Here is an 18,945-nt window from a genome sequence, read left to right on the forward strand (position 1 = left end):
GAATAACTTTTTATTTAAATAAGTATTCATTTCTCGTAGGGTGAAATCACGTTTATTTTATTTCATGTCCCCTATTTGTGTCCAAAGTGTGGCCATCTAGCATTGTGCCAAATTGGGTCTGATGTACTTGTGTACAGTCATCATTCTTTAAAGTACAAGCCTCCACTTCTTCCATTGGATCAGTTCAATCTTCAAATAGATGCCGCATCTAGCCTCTACATAACCTAAATAAGATACTGTTTCTCCATTTGTAGCATTTATTTGAAGACGGACAAACAGGGGAAATGAAATAAAAACAACCAAAATGTAAACCTACGAAATATTTTCAAAAAGATATCAATATCGAGTAACATAATAATACATATAACTGAAGCATGAAAATTGGTTTTCTTTATGTTTATTTCTGTAAATCATAAAAACATTCGTTTGGCGTTTATCAAATCTTATCAAGTTATTCAAATAATTATTTATGCATGATTTAGCTAACTTTGGCTAAAACTATTGTTTTCTCTAGTTATCCCGAAGCTTTCCCGACTTTTTACAGTAATGTTTTGCTCAGATTTTGGTTATTCTTGTTACGTCATTTTTTATCACAATGTATGACTGCACTGGAACCAGACCAAAAGTTGTTTATTTCTATCTTGGAAGAAAATTCACAACTGACTTAACGTGCACTTCGCTGCTAGCGCGTTACTGTGGTTGTTAAATATTCTCTAATCCTGTACTGTGTGAGGACAAGTTATTATATTGGTACCAGTTACTAGTATATTAAATTACACAACTTGTGGAGTCAACGTACTCTCTGAACACCCTTGAATAATAAGAAAGTAAATATTTTTTAATTTTATTCAGAAAATAGAGACAGTCTACTACCACTTGTATTGCTGTAGCTAACCTCGTTTTTAGTATTGAAGACATAGGTCGAATTGATTTGTCCTTAGTAGAACAAGAAAGAAAAAATGTCTATGTTTTAGCAGGAAAAGCAAATTTGTGTGTTAATGATTTTATCTAACTTGCGATCGTTGAGAAAAAAAATGCAGAGTAAGTATCGCAGTTTATTATTTAATTACTTCCTTATAAATTGACACTCAATTATTCCTCCCAGTATCTAAGGCGTTATCAGTATTATTTTCCTATATGTCTAGCTTTGCAGTTTTGTAACATTATCCCGGCTCGTCTTTTGTATTGCGTTTTATTACAATAATGCAAATTATTGAAACACAACGTCTGTAATATATTTCCTTTGCAGTTTGAATTTGTGGGTAACTCTGTTTACAGTATGTGTATCTGGTTTCGTCTAATGTCTTTTATGATTCTGTGCATTATACTTTATCTGAATTTACTAATTAAAGCAATGTTAGAATGTATCTGGATACTCCCTAAATATATTCTGAGGTATAACAAAAATATTAATGAGCAGGAAATTATTGACGACACCTCAAAAGAAATAATACAAAAGGGAGAAAATATCCCCTAGTCGCTCACCTGAAATTGATAATTTGACCTTGAACATATGAAAAATCATGAATGGTCACAATTGTCAATAGTATAAAAAGTTTTTCTATTCTTTTCTCTTGCCGTCCCTTACATCAGTCAAACGGAATTATTTGAATGCATTTGAAAGAGAACAATACTAGAATGCTTCTTTCCATGTTTGTAATGATCCATCAAGTGGTTCATAAGATGACATCGTTTTACGGTTTTCTTTATTTTCAGCTCTGGCGGCCCGTAAAATTAGTCAAGAGGAATCATTTGTATGAACGTAAGAGAAGACCTTACACGAATGCTAAAGATCAAGTTATGCGATGACCCATTCAAAAAAAAATGGAGAGGGGGCCTTACGAATGGTGGTACAGACTAAGTTTGATCAAGTTCCAGCAAGCGGTTACCAAGAAAAACAGGGATAAATATCTAACAGGAAACGCCATGTTCCAAAAACGCAGCCTTCCAAAAACGAAACTCACAGCACGCAGATGTGCACACTACCAAACCACACACACACGCATACAAAGCAAACACACAAGGACAAAACGAACAACCAAAGGAACACAGTGGGGCACCGCATTGGAACGGTCAGTGGCAAAAACACCAGTGGGGAGCTAAAACCTGTTAATAGTGCGTACCCAGCCTCACTCTTACCCCCACAATGTTCCAAAGACATCGGGACGATACAAATAAAAGTAATCCCCGCCAGCTGAATCTCTAACACACGCAACGGAAACAAAAAGAAGAAACATTGAATAGTTTTCTATTTCTAACTGAATTGTTCCCTAGCCCGCATTTGATCTAATGTGAGAGAGCACATTAAGCACCTTAAAATGAAGATTGAAGAGATCCATCAAATGATTCCTGAGGAGAAGTTGTTTAAAGGTATTTCTATGTTTAGCTCTAAGGACCCCTAATTGGGGCATTGAGGCGAGAGGGAACCTTACAACTATGATACAGACCAGGTTTGATGAAGATCCAGCAAGCGGTTCATAAAAAGAAATTATTTTAAGGTTTTTATTATTATTTTTAGCTCTAGTTGACCCTACAAGGGTCCAACTGTCATTTGAAAACATTTGAGAAAGGGCCTAATAATGATGCTACAGACCAAGTTTTACGAAGATCGATCAAGCAATTCATGGAAAAAAGTTGTTTTGAAAATGTTTCTATTTTTATCTTTGGCGGTCCATATATAGGGCCAAGTCCTTTCATTTGAAATTAAAATGAAAAGGAACTAAAAATGACGATACAGACCAAGATTCATCCAGTGATTTATGAGGAAAAGTTGTTTAAAGGTATTTATTTATATTTTATCTCTAGCGACCTCTAACACGGGTGGTAAACGCGCAATCCAATTCCCACTGGGAATACGCTAAAAATGGGTTGCGCGACTTCCGGTGCTGGTGTTGCGCATCAATATAAACAAAATCGAGGTAGGTGGGTTTTTGTTTTTGTAAATAATGACACATTTACGAGAGTTTTCGGAAAAAAGCAAAATGCTATTCGACACAAAAATGAATAAAGATGGTATGTGTGAAATACCCACTTATTAATTTAAGAATCAGCTCTGTTATCACGAAAACTCTGCTGGCTCGAGCTGTCATAAAAGCATGGAATTATGAAAAATGCAAATTTTCTAACTCTTGTTCCTTCTTTCTGGAAATGTGACGCTTCTGTTGATCAAACACGTTTAAAACAGTCATGAATATTACATACACTTGAATGAAATGTTGCTTTTGGGGGAAAGATTGGCAAAAAATAATCGGGAATGGGGTTGCGCCCCGGGAATGGAGTTGCGCGTATACATTATATACATTATGATGTACACGAGTAACTCCATTCCCGGTGCGCAACCCCATTCCCGATGATTTTTGTCAATTATGTCGCCGTAAGCAGGATTTGAAGCAAATAATTTTGATATTCGTTACTTTGTAATACTTGAGTTATCATAAAAAGCATCAGATGTCCTCAGATTAGGCATATGAGGTCAGAAACTTCCATTTTTGTTGATTTCATACTTTTTTTCACGCTTCGTGTCGCCTGAGTTTTTGTGATAATAGAATCATAAATTACAAACCAGATATTTTACACATATGATGTATTATCATATCTGTGTCGAATAGCATTTTTCTTTTTTCGAGAAAATTTATTCTTGTCCCATACTAAGCAAAATCATAACTTCACATACCTCAATTTCGTCTTTTTTACGCGCAACACCAGCACCGGACGTTGCGCAACCCATTTTAAGCGTATTCCCAGCGGGAATTGGATTGCGCGTTTACCATCCGTGTCTAAAATAGGCAAAGTACTCCCATTTGAATAAAAGACCTTAGAATGATGATACAGACCATGTTTGATGAAAATTCAACAAACATTTCATAAGAATAAGTTGAAAAAAAAGTCTTTTTTTTTCTGATTTTAACAATAGCGGCACCTTAAAGAGGCCAAGTGTTCCCACTTGAGAAATATTGAGAAGGGACCTAACAATGATGCTACATATAAAGATCAAGGAAATCATGCGAAGAAATTGTTTTAATCGTTTCTTTATTTTTAACTCCAGGAGCCCTTAAACGGGTCAAATACCCACATTTGAACAAACTTTAGAAAAGGCCTTATAGAGATGCTAAAGACGAAGATCCATCAAGTGTTTTTTTATTTGTAACTCTAGCAGCCCCTAAAACGGAACCATTTGAACAATCTTGAGAGGGAACCATGCAAGAAAGCTACAGACCAAAGCTTTGTAATTTTGACTAGTAGTTTCGGAGAAGAAGATGTTAAAAGTGAAAATTGAATGTTGACTTAGGACGACGGATGCCCGATTATCCGCCTATACTAAAAGCTTAACTTGAACAAAGTTCAGTTGAGCTATAAAGCCACGTTACGTGATTTATTGTTCATGTTAAATTCTCTTGACATTATTATTGTAACATATACTTATAACATCTTTTCCTACTCTACACTTCGTATTTTTTATTTTTGTCAAATATTGACAAATTTCAATGAACATTAGAGACATTATTTGAAATGTAAAGGGAAAGTGGAACAAGGATAAATATTGAAAAGGAAATACTATGGAGCCGTAGAAGTTACAATAAAATAATAATAAAAAATACTTAAAGTGCACCAATACAGTTAGTCCCTAACATACGTGGATTTATTGCACTTTATAATGTGAACCTATTTGCTGTAAAATATTGATCGTATTTTTCAAGCTTGCGAAAAGCCTTTATGATTTAACAGTGTCCAGGATTGGATTTACTCATTTTGTGACATTAAATAACTGAATGAATATGCGCAATGTGAAAATGCCTTGGGAGTATTCGTAGTTATTACGTTCATACGAAAGGGAATATAATCAAATATAATAAAGTCAATAAACATTTCAGTTTGCTTATCTGAAATAAAATAATTGCAGCAATAACTGAAGAAAACGTATGCAAACTATTATTTATAAAAAAACCACAATTTGGCCTCCATGAAAAATATCTGTATTTGTATTATAAATTAGTGGTCTTTCTTGCAATAAAAAAAATAACTTGTATAATAGATGCACAAACTATTTGATAAGGAAAAGGCATGGATTTGATTCTAACGGTGTTAATGTCTATATTGTACAAAAGAAAGTGAAAAACTATTCAGCATTGCAATTCTCAACATTACCGTAAAGTGCATTTATGTGTATCAGTAGTTAAATGCCTAAAACCTGCCAAAATATTGACTGTTAAAGGCTGTTTTATAATGTAATTGATTGTATGAATGTCTGTTTTGGGAAGCTTAAATTGAACTCAAGTCACCATTATCGCGAGCAAAACCACTTGATACTTTTAGCGAATTCATGATAAAAACAGCCTCGATTATCGTTCTTAAATGGAATAGCAATGATACAAAAATATCCAGTAGTACCACAAAACAGAGAAAACTGTTTATGATAATACTATTGACTATCTGAGACACACAATTCCTCTCTGATTAAAACAGAACAAATCTACATCGTGCTTTAGTTTTTTATTCAAATAGAATGTCTTGTTAAACATATATTTGATTTCGCTTTTACGACGTTTCGGCATAATAATTAGACTAGTAACACACATGATAATTTAATCTTACTAGATTGTTTCTCCCTTAGAAGTCTGTATTTTTCGTTTAACTTTCCGTTAGTCTAGAACAGATTGTTGCTAATTCACGGGGGCTAACAGTAAATATCAGCTGTCTCGATATTCACTGTCTTATTGCTTTTAGATGTCGAAATTGTACAAAATAAGTATGACATATTGTGAGTAAAGTGTCTAGACCGCAAAAGCAATCTTGTATGGCCAGTTCTTCAAATCTAGCACTAAGGTTTAAACCGGTAATAGTTAAGTCATCGCTTGACCTTGCTTTTTACTAATACTCGACGTGTATATTTGTGATGTGTTAGCTAAGCTGTGGTCACACACTATGAACAGGTAGATAGTCCTCGCTATATTTTACCTATATGAAAACGTGCCACTTTGGTGATTTAACATACAGACACTACACTTGGGGTCAGGACTCCCCATCCACCCACTCTCCTTCCACCCTGGTTAAGTTTAGCGAATATGTTTAGCATGTAATATGTATTGAGCATAAGTGATGATCATAAAACGCATGTAAAAATTAAAGAGTTGAATCTATTTGTATCTAGTTGAGCCTGGGGTCTTCCTCCACCATCAAAGCTGGAAAGTCGCCATATGACCTAAAATTGTGTCGGTACGACGTTAAACCCAACAAAAACAAATTGTTGTTTTTTTTTAATATACAATTTTGTATTTGGAATTCGCGTATATATTGTTTACATTAAAATATATCGACATTATTTGTATCTGTTGCATAATTCATTTCAGATCCAATTTAAACCTCAGAATCCTGCAAGCAACTCAAACAATTCTGGAAGAATGAAAAGTCCAAAGCCAAAACAGATGTAAATGACATGCGAATGTCTCTCAAAGCTACCAGCGGCGGACCAAGGAGACCTCCGCTCAGCAACATAACCGAGAAAGTGCGTTCTATTATAACCAGTCAGATTAATGCCCTCAACAATCCATATGACACGGATGCAGATTTCCATGGTGTACAGCAAAGTAGCGAAGTAAAATCCATTTATTTCTTTTAACTAACGATATAAATGAGTAATTTATTATTATGTCATATGTTTCATTTCATTCTATCGGAACATCTGTTAATACATACTTTATGATAATCATAATATAAAATAATGTTACATGTATACTAAATGGCATATGTCCAATGTAATATTTCACAAGATACGCAGAAACGTAGAGTCGACGATAATAGTTTTAACATTGCATTACAAATAAATGTACACACAGTCATCATCGTTGTCATCTACTGGGCAAATGCACACACCACTTCCAACTAAAAAGTCGCAATCGCCACTTTAAGTCGCATTTTTCGCACCAGCGCAACGCCCACTTCCAGTCACAGTATCGCGCACATCACCATCAACCATACGATAGAACATGCCACTATCATTCACGCCCTACGTTACATCCCCACAATCTGTCATCCCATTCAGCATACAGAGAGTTGAATTCTAAGACTCAAGCTGAAAAAATAGTAAAATACAAAAAAGTATCTCGCTGAGAAAGAACATATAGTGAAGAGGACAATTATAGACTGAAAAGACTTCTGTTAAGTACTAATTTAAATCAGAAATAAACAAATGAAAGATGCAAAACAGCACAAGGTATTATCGCAACTAGTGACGTATTAACCTTAAGACGCATGTCTAATGTGAGGCACGGAAACCTGCGTTTCAGAACACCAAACGCATTATCAAATTTGGCACCGGTGTCAAAAGGTATGATTTTAAGCCATACCCATTGTCACCAAATAAAACACCCTGCAATTCGCCGGATGCTAAATCTGCTGCTAATGCACTGTTGTCAAATATTCTACTGTCATGTGAACTTCAAGCCGCCGAGCAACAATGTTGGTGAAATGTAAGTGGCAGTCACAAACTGCTGTCAGGAAAAAAAAAGATTCGGAAAAATGTTTATTTGACAGTTTATCATAAAGCTAATATTTAATTTCCGTTTTAATATTTAACCAAGATCTTAATTACAATTTTTGGAGCTTACACAATAAGACAAATGACTACATGTACATCTACAGTATTTCTGATGTGTAAGTAATACGTTGCTAATCTTAATTATGCTTTTTTAACTTACGGACATGTATCTTACGATGTATATTGTATGTACATTATTTTCTCTGCACAAAATAAATACAAATTAATACGCTTGATTTTATTATTATAAATGATACAAAAGTATCACGTCACATATTCTTTATTTTACACGCATACTTATAACAATAAAATTTACTAACTTACTATTAACAGAAAAAATCCTTTCTATTTCTGAATAACTCAGCGTTCTGTCCACCCGGACTTATGATGGGTACATGAGTACTGTCTATTGCTACGATAATCCCTGGGATGGGATACGACACAACCAGAAAAACTCTTTATGAAACAATGTTTGTCTGATGATCTCTAGGTCAAGTTTGAAACCGGGTCATGTGGGGTCAAACACTAGGTACGTAGGCCAGATCAACTCTGGTGAGCGATATAGAGCTATCACGGCCCTCTTGTTTGAATGTAACGTGATTTAATGTAAACATCCGGCATTAAATGTTTTTTTTTTTTAATTTCTGTGTGTGTATCTGGAGAAGGAAAATCTTCACGTAATAAAAATTTTAGTTTGATTTACCGATGTAATCGTAATAAACAGTAATATGCACGTTGGAATGTATTTGTCATTTTGTGTGTGATGAGAATGCATACATAATACATAGTTCTGATCACGCTGAAGATAAAACATCTAAGACATATTCTTCAAAGTAAATCTAATTCTAGTTTCAAAATTATGTATCAACAGAATATTTGGATTGTGTTATAGTTAACATCATCAATTTGCACATGCTATAAGACGAGAGGATTCTCAATCATGATTGAAACAGTATGTAAAATGATGAAATAACATTTATATCCTGTAAAATATTTTATATTCGATGGAAAGAAAAACATGTTACGAATCTTAAGCGTTTCAGATTTGGGAAACAGAAAATTTCATCAGAAGCTGAATTTCATTTTTGTAATATCTTATATCTGCTTTGGTATAAATATTCAGAAATCAAACGGTAATTAATCTTATGATTATTGTACATCTATCTATCTAGCTTAAATATTAAAAACACTGGGCTATATACCATATTATTCTGGTTAAAAGTCCTTACAAGTCAGATATACATGAAATCAACAAGAACATTGTCAATACTTTCTATAAAAAGTTAATGAAGTTTTGAATTTCAGCGATTTAAAAATCAGGAGAGTAAAATGCTAATTTTGTGTCCTTAATGCGCCGTTCCTTAATCAGATCAATGGAAACAAAGAATAATATCAAACAGGGAATGCCACGCACCAAAAACGTAGCCTCCTCAAAACGAAACCCCCAGCATGCAGACGCGTGCACCACACACACATACACACCCACACGCACACACACAAAGCCAACACATAAGGACAAAACGAACAACACACACGTACACAAAGCCAACACATAAAACGAAACGAACAAACAAAGGAACACATAGGGGCACCGCCTTGGAACGGTCAGAGGCAAAAACACCACTGGGGAGCTTAAACCGGTTTATGGTGCACCTAACCTCACTCTTACCCCCACCATGTTCCAAAGACATGGGACAGTGTAAATAAAAGTAATCCCCTCCAGGTGAATCTCTAACACACGTAATGGATTAACTTGTTTTTTTCTGGCTTTCATGTCTTTCAGGCATTCCTAATGATGTATTGACATGATTTTATAATTGAATGATGTCGCCAAAACACCATAATATTTTCTATTGGCTCTCTATCTCTCACTCTTTTATGACTTCCTCCCATACTGAAAGGTTGTGTCATTTGTAGAATTGTATGAAGAATAGTTTTAGCTTGTATTCATATATGTCCAAAAAGCAAAGTCTCAGTACTTGACAATGTGTTAGATATGCTTTGTGTACCGCGACATTTTGATAGAAGTACATTTTGCTAGATAATGATAGTATCAAAACAACATGAGGACACGTCTGAATTTTTTTTTCTCTCTTTTATTTTTCAATCATAAATACAAACATACAAATCGTTTATATTTCAAATTACACTCAAACATTATTTTAAGTATCAAAGCACAAAAAGAAGTACATAGAAGACAGAATTTACAATAATACAACTAGATTTACATGTTTATATCTAAGAGTTTTAAATAAAAATTAACGAGTTTAGAAGTGAAAGGACAGTGGGAAAGATAATAATCCTTCAGGCAAGAATGGAAGGATGAGAAGGGAGAGTGAGAAGAGTAAGAGTTGAGTTATGTCACTTGGAATCATGATCCTAAAAAGCAAAAAGAAGGATATTTTTAAAGGATAGTGTTGTTCTTTTCCTGTTTTTCATATTTGATAATTTGGTAATGTATTGTATAGCTGAGAGGCTTGGCTTATTTCAATATTAGTCCACTTCAGTAAAATTTAACCATTTTTCTTCATATTTATGGAGCCTGTCATTAATCATTGCTATTTCTTTTTCAGTTCTAATTCTCTGCTTGAAAAATGTAAAAAAGTTATGAAAAGAAGGAACAATTTTTGTATTTTTCATTTTAAAGATAAAAAATTTACCAAGAATAATGATAAAGTTTAGGATATCTTCTTTATCTCTGTTACCTATGTAACCAAAACAAATATTCTTTATATTTAGTTTTAACTCATTGTATCCCTTATTTTCCAGAAAGACTTGTAGTCTGTTCCAGAAAATTTGTACCTTTGGACATTCCCAAATTAAATGTTCTATACTCTCATTACTCATGCAACAGAAATCACATAAATTACTTTGAGACAATTTACATTTATAAAGATATTTGTTTGTTGGGAGCAAGCGCATTAGCAGTTTATATTGAAAACTTCTAAGATTGTTATCTATTGTGGCTTTGAATGGGTTACTAAAACCTTTTTTCCAATCAATTTCCTTATCATCAAGAATGTTTTCCCATTTGAATATAGCTGTTGGTTTTTCATATGTTTTCTTACTCATTAAAAGGTTATAAAGAAACTTGTTTGGGGTTTTACTTGATTTCAGTTTCTCAATAAGGTGGTTGGTTTTGCTTCCATAAAGAAATTGCATTGAAATAAGGTCTTTAAGATTCTTCGGAATTGCTGATATTTACTGATGATATTTCAAAAAGTCAGTCTCATTCAGATCAAGTATTTGTTTTGCGTCTTCAAATTGATACCATGTATTTGTTCTAAAATCAAAAAGTTGATCAATGAATTGTATACCTTTTTCATGCCATCTTGCCCAGTAGATTACATTATTTCCAAGTTTAATTTCACTATTGTTCCATATTATATGTTTTTGTAATTCATTGTTTTCAGCATAATAACTGTTTATTAAAAACCATGAAACAAGTACACCTTTCAAAAACGGGTGACCTGTGCATATTCTTGATACATCTTTCTGGTTCATATTGCATAGTAGAATGAAAGTATTACCAAACCTGTTAAGTATGTTTCCATAATAGACTTTCCAGTAACCATTATTTTCATTCGAAATTATGCGCTTTACCAACATGCTTTAATAGAAGTTAGGAATGTATTAATATCCGTTAACTTAAGGCCTCCTAAACTGTAATTACTGAAGAGAGTGTTTCTTTTGATTTTATGATTTTTTCCATCCCATAAGAACTTAAAAATTTTTGTTGTTATATCTTTGACAATACTTTCTGGTGGATTTTCAAGTAGTGTGAAGGGATATATAAGTTTAGGTAAAGCAAATGTTTTAATTACTGTTACCTTTCCCATCAGAGTAAGTTTTCTGTGCTGCCATTGTTTTACACAATTTGTAAAGTCCTGTAATTTTTGTTCTAAATTAAGTTCAGTATTGCGTTTTAAATCTGTATGAAAAGTTATACCAAGGGTTCTTGCTTGTTTTGATGTCCAAGTAAAATTCATATTTTCTGCATAGTTCAATTTAATGTTTTTAAGGGTTCCCAGTTTTAATACTATAGATTTCGATGTATTTAATGCTAATCCAGATATTTTACCAAATTCATTTATAACTTTTATCAGTTTTTCAAAGGAAGTTTTTTCTCCATTATTTATATATGTAGCATCATCTGCAAAAAGGGTTTGTTTTATCTCCTTATTATTTATTTTTATTCCTTTAATTTCTGTGTCTCTGGCTACTTCATTTGTAAGAAGTTGAATACATGTTATGAATAAGGAGAAAATAAAGGGCATCCTTGTCTTACACCTTGTTTTATGGGGAAATTTTCTGTCAGATATCCGTTATTTATCATAATACTGCTTATATTTTTATAGAAGAGTTTTACCCAGTCTATAAGTGATACACCAACATTAAAATAATTCAAACATTGTATGATAAATTCATGATTTAAGCTATCAAAAGCTTTTCTGTAATTTGAGAAAAAGAGTAAGGCAGATTCATTTTTGCTTTCAATATATTCTATGATTTCAAATATTAGACGGACATTCTCTCCAGTATAGCGTCCCTTGATAAAGACTGTTTGTTCATGAGTAATGATCTTGTTAAGAACTTTTTTTATTCGATTAGAGACTGTTTTTGTTGCTTTTTTGTAGTCAATATTTAGTAGCCTTATTGGTCTCCAATTCGAGAGATTTGTTTGATCTTTATCTGTTTTGGGTAAGAGTGTTATTATACTTTGTTTCTGTAATTCTGAGAGTTCACCTTTCCTATAAGCAAAATTTATACCATTTAAAAAATAGGTTTTAATATCATTCCAATATAGTTTTAAAAATTCAGTAGTCAATCCGTCAGACCCAGGAGATTTCTGATTTTTCATTTGAAAGAGTGCAAGTTTGCATTCGTTTTCTGTGAGTTCACCTTTACATGAAGTTTGTTCTTCCGTAGATAATTTAACAATATCTTCTTTAAAGAAGTTTATATCTGACTGGATTTGAGGTTTTTCTTTATATAGTGATCTATAAAATTTATCTTCTTATGTCAGTATTGCATTATTGTCAGTAATTTCCTCTCCATCTATAATCAATTTTGAAATATTTTTTTACTCTGCTCTCCTTTTCTCTAAATTTGCAAAATATTTTGAATTCTTTTCATTTCCGTCAATATGGATAGCTTTGGATCTTAACAGAATACCGTTAATTTTTTTATCATACAGGTTTTCCAGTTCATTCTCTTTTTCTGAAATTCTATCCGTTATATTATTATTATTATTATTATTATTGTTGTTGTTGTTGTTGTTGTTGTTGTCAATAAGTTGTTCAGCTTCTTCTTTTTATTCATTTATTTCCTTAATTAATGTCACTTATTGTATGTTATCATTTCTCTTTTTGTAGGTTGAATATCTAATAGCTGTGTTTCTTATTGTTCCCTTTATGATTTCCCAAAGAGTGTCTGGCTGAGCCTCTGAGTTTATTGCAGCTGTTTCAATGATATTTCTTTGAAGTGTTGTCTTAAATTCATTATCTAGTAGAATGCTGTTGTTCAGCTTAAAATAACCTAGTCCCCTACTACTTTTTTCCAATTTTAAGTTTAGACTAACTGAAGAGTGGTCAGTTTTAAAGCCTGGTATTATGTTACATTTGCTCGCTAAATTTGGAAGGTACTCTGAAACAATAAAGAAATCAAGTCTGCAGTATACTTTGGGTTTTGTATTTGAGGTCCATGTATATTGGTGTGAGGTTCCATTCAATTTTCGCCATATATCCGTTAAACAACAATTCCTCATGATATCTTTCAATTTATTCCTAGATTTAGTATGTGTATGTAAGCGGCCATTTCTTTTATCTATTAACGGATCTAAGACAACATTAAAATCTCCCCCAATAATAAAATTTTTGTCGTCATTTTCAAGTAAAAAGTTTTCAAGTTGTTTGAAAAAATGCTCGTCATCATTATTTGGACCATATATGTTGATAATAGTAATATCTTGATCTTTATAATTTAAATCTAGTGCCACAAGACGATCTTTGACTATTTCTTTATAGTTTATAATTTTGTATGGTTCTGATATGTTTAGAAGGATAGCTACACCTTCACTATTAGAGCTAGTTCCACTGAAAAATGCTTTTCCATTCCAGCCTAATTCCCAAAATTTACTTTTATTTTGAGGTAAATGAGTTTCTTGTAACAGAAATATTGATGCTTTTGTGGACTTTAACCATTGGAAAACTTGTTTTCTTTTACTAGAGTTTCCTAAGCCTCTTACATTCATTGTAGTAATTATGGATTCCATATGCTATTAAATAGAGTGAGAACTGTTATATCATTATAAAGACATGAAACGAGCGGAGATTTCTGAAAGATATTGCTTTGTTTGATACACATCTTAGTGAGATAGGTCAATGGGTACACTTTTTTAAGTAACAAAGTTACAATTTGAGTGCATACAATACAAATGTCAATTTTAAAAATTACATACAAAGACAAATACAGTCCTATACAATATATGATAAGAGTTTACTTTAATATAAATTATTTTTTTTTTTGTTTAAACATATTTTATTGCCAATATATACATATATAAACAGATAACTACGTCAATTGTACATATAATAGGCAAAATGGTCGACCCACAAGTTCTCGCAACATTAGTAACGGGTCTTCCCTAATGCAAATATTAACATATTTTATTTACAACAATGACAACTAATCAGGTACATGTGTGGTAAATAATAAAATTACAATATAATAGCTACAAAAAAATGGAAAGAAAAAAAAAGAGTTGAAATAAGTATGGGGTACAAGTACATGTGACTAGTGGCAATGTATAGATAGATGTAAGAGTAAAAATGATGCAATTAATTTGCATTAACATGTACTACATTAGAGAAAAAAAACATTAGAAAGGAGAAACGAGTACATGTGACTTATATAGACAAACATATTTGTGACTAGTCAGTGTACAAAAAGATGTAAGAGTACAAAAAAAGAAGATGCAATTCAATTGCATTAACATGTACTACATTTGGGGAAAAAGAACATAAAACATTGTCAATCATAAACTTATATAATTATATATGAATAAATTGAATAATATTGCCTGCTAAATATGGTGAGTCTCAAAAGCGTTTGGTTGATTTTATGTAATTTTGGACTGAGCAGAATATTTTGCAGTTGTCTTCATATGACAATTCGGAATTACCAACTAAAAGAAGTTGGGTATTTAAAGGATGAAATTGCCTTAGATCGTGGAAAAGTTTAATCCTTTGATTTGTATATTTCGTACAAGTGAAAAGAAAATGTTTAACGTCTTCAATATCTTCTCCACAAGAACAGATTGAGTCCTGAGACAGATGATTGCAAAATAAATGAAAATTCAAATTAATGCACGCGTTTCTAAGCCGTGCATGAATTATAGAAAATTTTCTTTCACCTACAAGATACCATTTTGGAGTTTCTGTAGTTGGAAAAACGGTATTTTTTAACAATCTTTTAAAACTTGATAAGGTGTTTGTGGCTCTTATTTCAGGACTCAAATTGTTCCAAATATCAATAGCAGAAGGCTCAAAGGAATTAGAAAATATTTGAGTTCTTCGACTGAGGATTATAAGATTTTCAGCGTTTCTTAAGTTGTAATGTGTAGAATTGTTGACAATGTTTGGAAAAATATTATTCAAATACTCGGGCGCATCACCGTTGCGAATTTTAAATGTGATTAAAAGTTTTTGATATAATCGTCTGTCAGATAGTGAGAGCCAGTTAATTTCCTGATATAAATTTTGAATTGAGACAGACCGGGTAAGTCCAGTTACAATACGGGCTGCTTCACGTTGAATTTTTTCTAGTGTTTCTTTTTCGTACTGAGTACAGCCGTCCCACACTACAGAAGCATATTCTAAAACAGGTCTTAAGAAAGATATATATTTTTGATAAAGAGTCTGTCTTTTAAGAGTATACTTTAATTTTCTCATCATACCTAACAATTTTGAAGCTGATGTAGTTATTTGGTCAATGTGGTCATGCCATTTTCCATTTGAACTTAGTGTTAAACCTAAGTGTTTATGTCGTTCAACAAATCTAACAGGTACGTTATCAAATGTCAAAAATGGTTTGTTGATATTTTGTTGTAAAGTAAAAAACATTGCTTCTGTTTTATTCGGATTAAAATCTACAAGCCATTTTTTAGACCATGCATTTATCATGGCAAGATCATGGTTAACAATTCCTTCAAGATCAGTCAAAGAAGATGTAGTACATGCTAAAGAAGTGTCATCCGCAAAAAGACGTGCAATACATAACAAATTCTCAATGATGTCATTAACATATACTAGAAAGAAAAGGGGCCCAAGGACTGAGCCTTTGGGCACCCCGGCATTGACGCTGAGAGGTTCAGATAAAGAAGAGCCAACAAAAACTTTCTGGTTTCTGTTTTCAAGATAACTCTTGGTCCATTTTAACAAATTTCCTTTGATATCATTTAGTTGTAGTTTATAAAGGAGACCTTTGTGCCAAACTCTATCAAAGGCCTTAGAGATGTCACAAAATACAATATAAGTATAAGTTTTGGTATCTAGAGATTGAACAATTTGATGGTACATATCTAATAATTGATAAACCGTAGAATGTCCTTTCAAAAAGCCGGATTGTTTAGAGTAAATAAGTTGATTAGCTACCAAATGGTTATACATGTGTTTGTGTAGAATTCTTTTCATAAGTTTTCTTAGACAACTTAAAAGTGAAATAGGACGATAACTAGAAGTCAATTTATTATCTCCTTTCTTAAAAAGTGGCATTACAATTGCTGATTTCCAAATTTCAGGAGAAACACATTCTGACAAAGACCTATTGAATAATGTACAAAGAGGTTTGGAAATTGTTTTGCAAATATTTTTCAATACTTTATGACTAATTAGGTCTTCACCGACCGCTTTATTAATATCTAAGATTTTAATTATGTCCTGAATTTCTGATTCTTGTATTTCTATAGTAGATAAACTAGCATCTGTATAGTCGGGCATATGCGATGGCACTCCATCAACGTCATCAAGGTGTGATATTGATGCAAAGTATTCATTTAGATAATTAGCTTTTTCAGAGTCAGAGAAGTGGTACGTTTCTGTGCCGTCAGAATTACAAGTTTTCAAAGGGGGGATAACTTCTGAAAAATTTTTAGTTTTAAGAAAACTACACAGAAGCTTATAAATTATTAAAGTTCTGTGTAGTCAAAACTGGCTCAATATATGAAATTCTGAGTTTAATAATATTTAATTAAATTGATCCACCAAATATATAATAAAAGAACAGGAATTCTTGAAGAATGTTTCACACAATGAGACATTACTGAAAAATACTTTAAAGAATAAAAAACTAATAGAAAAGGATCCTATCGTACTCATCTAGTTTAATGCTATATATATTGTACTTTCATTTGTAGAGGTTGTCACGTTTATTTTATTGTATAACAACATGACAATGCGTTCATTAAAAAACTTGACCCACGGTCAACGTCATTCAACATCACACACTTACTGATCTGACCATTACGTAAAAGGTCTAAGTTTGGGATCTCAGTGTCGAATGCTAAACATTGTAATTATTACAGCAGTGATTCATTGTTATTTACATGTGCACTTATTTTACGTGTCCTTGCTATAATGGTAAACATTACCTTCTTATCAGAAAAAATATATACATGTGCATATTTTGCATATGTTTAACCAGTATCATACCAAAGTTTAATAACAATACAGTCTGTAATTAATTGACAAGGGCAACATTATGTTCACAATATTCATTCTAAATCTATAAATATCGTTCACCCATGATTTACACAGACTGGGATTTACCTAAGCTATAAATAGGCAATCATATATCACCTGTTTTACACTTTTACTTGTTTCACAGATGGTTGTTAAAGGTGTGCAACCATATTTTAATTACAAATTCATTAGTTGCTATGTCATATAATAAGATTGATAAAAAAAAATATTTAATAAAGAGTTTACTAAGATTAATCTACGCATCGCCTTTTAACTGATTAATTGAAAGTAGGTGGGTTTTGTGCGTTATTAATGTCTCTGCAGATAAAAGGTATATGAGCGCAAGACGATAAAAATACGTACTGGGTGAAGACTAGTTATTTGTGCTCATATAATGCAAAGTTTCGAGAATGCTTTCGCACCTGTAAGTTTCTTTCACAGAAATCATTCAGGACATATAAATTTGAATGACACAGTAAATCTGTCTATGAATAAGATACTACAATCGTCCTGCTACAAATACCCAACTTGGACTTCTGCATTCTATCTCATATAATCCTTCCTCATTAGAAGCTTGTAAATAAATAAAACGACCATATTTCTTGAGTGATAAAAGAAAATTTAATTCCGCAGGCAAAGCGACATAAGATTTTATTTGTTTGGTCAGATAATGGATCATACAATTTTGTCAAATATACATAGTATGCTGAAACTGTTACTGACTTACAATGTTCCAGCAGCTGATTCTACATTTGGCTGATACAGAGTGACCACAGAAACACTTAGTATTAACCAGTTTCGTATATTTATTCCATAAAATATAACAAAGAAGTGACCATTAGACTCACATTATAGGCGACTACATTGTAGCCGCTACAAGTAGGAACATAAGCTTTTACATAACAGCATTATTTACGAAAATACCAATGATCTGATAATGCATTTATCTTACTTCCACTCATACTGTTGCAGCTGAACTATGACATAATCTGAAACACTAGAATATTATTTTTTAGATACTCTGCATTAGGGGTTATAATTATGGTTAAATGTCCTTCCACGAAAAAACGGTTGCCTTATTAACTCTTGAGAATGTTTTTAAGTTATAAGTCGCTTAAAACGATGTGCGTAATATGTCTAATATGCACATATATTTATAAATATTTTTAGGAATGATAATAATTCCTCTTTCCATCGGCCTAACCATCAGTGAAATGTCAATAGTTGTTCTCAGAGGCATGTAAAAGATTCCACTACCAGCTTTTTATGTACCACCACAACAGATTAACATCTGGTGTACACAAACATTGACAGATAAAAGGTTAGGTATAAAATTACAGTGGTCGTACTCGTTAATTGCAGAATATGAAGTTTTATGAAACACATTAACTTACTTGCTAAGAATTTTATATAAAGGGGTTCTACGTCGGATATGATGGCTGAAATACTGTTTGCAAGGGCAGACAACTCTTTTTCAATACTGGTGACTTTTATTGCATATCTTTGTTTCTGAGATGATGAGGGTCCTGTTATTGGGAAACAATTTGCCCATCTCATATACAGAGACTCTGGCGTACGCCTTTAAAAGCAACATCTTGCCGTTTGTGACAAATTTTTGCTTCTTTGGTTTATTAGAAATTAACAAGATTAGTTTACATTTTTTGACAAAAT

Source organism: Mercenaria mercenaria, chromosome 5, assembly GCF_021730395.1.
Source record: "Mercenaria mercenaria strain notata chromosome 5, MADL_Memer_1, whole genome shotgun sequence".
In the NCBI taxonomy this organism is placed as follows: Eukaryota; Metazoa; Mollusca; class Bivalvia; order Venerida; family Veneridae; genus Mercenaria; species Mercenaria mercenaria.